Here is a 3163-nt window from a genome sequence, read left to right as displayed (position 1 = left end):
AAAAAAAAAAAAAAAAAAAGTGGATGAAAAAATAAATAAATGACTGTGTGGCCACTCTGCTGTGATCCAACCAGGTTCCTCGGTCTCAGGACCCAGCACTCCTGGCTGCCTCTGCCCTGGGGACACCTCATCCCATTTTCCAGCTCCGGCTTCAGCTGTTCTTTAAATAACCAGCTTGTTAGCAAAATAGCAGCAGTAACACCTCCCTCGCTGCCTCCCGGGCCTCCATCTTTCCACACGATGCTGACGGCTGCTCACCCAGCTCGTGCCAAGGAATCCCGTTCTCCGTCACTGGGCCACACACGCCAGGGGCTGTCTGCTCAGCTGCGTTCTCAGAGCCTGGCACGGGGGGTGGAGGTGGGCACTGGATGGCAGTAATTTTCAGGAAATACTGGGCTGATAACAGATGAGCCCTCACCCCCAAGTCCCTGCCTCAGTCTCCCCATCCACAGGGTTGGGGGGAGTTCAACTGAAATAATGAAAAACGCAAAGCATTTAGTGCGATGCCAAACACATAGTAATTGCTCAATAAATGTTTGCTGTTATTCAGCCGGCCCTCATTACACATTTAGTCCCTGGAGAGGCCCTTGCATTCCTTGAGCACAATAAGGAGTGTTTGCAAATGATTAAATCCCACAGACACAGCTCTCAGACCAAGCTGTCCTTATCACCTTTCCTGCACCAGCTTCTCAGCCAAAAGCAATGGCTATTTGTAGCCGCAACAACAGACTAGGAGCTGGGTCGGGGGAGACGGGTTGGGGGGCGGCTAATTAATGGGGCCCTTTTCATGGTTAGTCATAATAAGGCTGGCACCACCCCAGTGGGCAGCTCCTTGTTCTCACAGAAGCACTTCTACATACATTATCTACAGGGAACTTCATGGGTTAACAAAAATAAAACAAAAAGATCCCATTATATTTGCATATTATACATATTTACGAATCTTTTCCCTTCTCATAACCATCCCATCGGGGAAGTTGGGCAGGCTCTAGCAGATGAGACAATCGGGACCAGAGGGGCTGGCCACCCTGCTGAGGGCGTGGGCTCACTGCAAGTCATCTGGGGCAGCAGGGACCGGCACTGGCCAAAAGGCAGGAGGCTCTTGGGCCCTGCTGGTGTCTGGGTGGAGGGAGGTGAGAGAGGCTTCCCTCCTTCTCTCCCTCTTCCCTTCCTTCCACAGCTATTTACTGGGTACCCACTGTATGCCTGGCATGGGGCCAGCTGCTAGCTGGCCAGAGGGGAATGAAGTGGTTGTTCTTTGTCCTTGTAGAGCTAAGGCCAGAGAAAGAGGCAGATTTTTACCCCAGTGGCCTCATGTAGTGCTTCGTGGTGGCTGGGTGAAACTGCGCATAAGCCCCTTGACCTGGTTGAGTCTCTGTTTCTACATCTGTGAACTAGACTGTTATGCCAGCAGAGGCTTGGGAGGTGGAAGGTGAAGAAAAGATGCAAGCAGCATGGTGAAGTGGTGGCACTGTGGTTGCACCCCCACACAGATGGTCAGAGACCAGGCAGGCCCAGCACCTCATCCCGATGGCAAGGTGGGAGCTGGAAGAGCATGGGGAGAACAGGCCAGAGGGGCAAGAATGCAGGGCCCCCCAAGATTCAAGAATTCTGATGGCCTCCCCTCAAACCACCCTGAGGGCCCCAGAGGTTCCATGGCCTTCAGCACAGCTCACAGCTCCCTTTCTGTCCTGAGCCTATGTGCACCACCTGCTCCCACCTGCTTGGGTGTGGCAAGAGCTGGCCTTTGAGGTGGACAGAGCTAGGCTTGCTGTGCACCCCAGGCAGGTGGCTTCCCCTCTCTGAGGCTGATTCCTCTGGAAAATGGGCGTGATCACCACACCCACCTCCTGGTTGTCAGGATGACTGGCTAAGACAGGCCAGTTGAACTATAAATGGTGCCCAGACATATACAAACTCTCACTGAGGTCCCTCTGCCAGCATGTGGGTGCCAGTGGAAGTGAGGCTGGGCATTTCCCAACTGTGCCAAGCATGGGGGGCTGGTGAGGAGACCAGGCCTGCGGACGCAGTTACTTACCAACCAGGGAGCTATGAGCACAGGAAACACGGCAAGCTGTTGGGGCCCAGCAGGCATCAGCTCAGGCGCGGGCACTGGACCGAGGGCTGGCACACACATCCCTCTAGGCACTCGATCAGAGGTGCCGGCAGGAAGCAGCTTGGGACAGGGGCTCTGCCACCGCCCGGGTGTCACCAGGTCCAGGTCACACACAGGGCACCAAGGTTCCTGGCAGAGGGGAGGCACAGGTGCCTGCAGGAATGGGGAGGAATGGTGATTAGGAAGTGCTGGAGGCAAGCCCTCCACCTGAGACCCTTGGACTGGCTCTGGGGACACGAGGGAAGGAGACAACATGGAACAGTGGTCATAGAAACCCAAGTGTTTGCACAACACTACATTTTCCAAAGCACCCTGGCATCCCAGCTCATGTGGGCACCCACATTGTTTTTTTAGAGGCAAATTTGCATGTCATGCATATTTACAATGCCTTTCCCACCACCCACAGAATCCCCACAGCAGCCAGGAAGATGGGTTCCAAAGGCTCAAATCCTTCCCTGTCTTGCTTCTTCCTCCTTTTCCCCGGATGGGGGAAGCTGGGAAAGGGGCAGGAGTCATGCGGTCCTGGGTTCAAATCCCAGCTCAGCCTCTCACATGTGGGGTGACACCGGGGAGGCAGCTTCCCCTTTCTGAGCCTTAGTTTCCCCACCACCCAAATGGGAACAAGAGCGCCTCCTCTGAAGGCTACTGTGAGGACTGAGAAGACAGTGCAGGTGAAATACTTGGTGCATAATATGTGCCCAATAAGCCCAACAAAGGCACTTCTAAGAGGCCCTTCACTGCATCGCATCACCACCTCCATGTGGCACATCTCGTGTGAGAGCACAGGGAAGCCAGGTGTCCCTCTCCACCCACTTCCCCTGAACAGGTGTCAATGCTCCTGCCTGGATCTGTAAATCAGCAGGAACCAGTCTGGGCACAGTGGCTCACGCCTGTAATCCCAGCACTTTGGAAGGCTGAGGTGGGTGGATCACTTGAGGTCGGGAGTTTGAGACCAGTCTGGCCAACATGGTAAAACCCCATCTCTACTAAAAATACAAAAATTAGCCGGGTGTGGTGGCGCACGCCTGTAATCTCAGCTACTCAGGA

The 3163-nt window shown here is 54.4% G+C and overlaps 1 protein-coding gene across 2 annotated transcripts in view; it reads right to left on the bottom strand.

Annotated features, from left to right (window-relative positions):
- Positions 1–2273, bottom strand: part of DLGAP4 (DLG associated protein 4) — a 174404-nt gene extending 172131 nt beyond the window's left edge. For both annotated transcript variants that reach the window (XR_001883682.1, XM_017863514.1), the window contains exon 1: positions 2039–2273. The gene's annotated coding sequence lies outside the window, so the exon portion shown is untranslated. The remainder of the gene's footprint in view (positions 1–2038) is intronic.
- Between the last annotated feature and the right edge of the window lie 890 nt (positions 2274–3163).

The sequence above is a fragment of the Rhinopithecus bieti genome, unplaced genomic scaffold (genome assembly GCF_001698545.2).
Source record: "Rhinopithecus bieti isolate Rb0 unplaced genomic scaffold, ASM169854v2 scaffold_71387, whole genome shotgun sequence".
In the NCBI taxonomy this organism is placed as follows: domain Eukaryota; kingdom Metazoa; phylum Chordata; class Mammalia; order Primates; family Cercopithecidae; genus Rhinopithecus; species Rhinopithecus bieti.
Note: the sequence above shows the minus strand (reverse complement) of the source record. Positions and strands in the feature narration are given on the sequence as shown.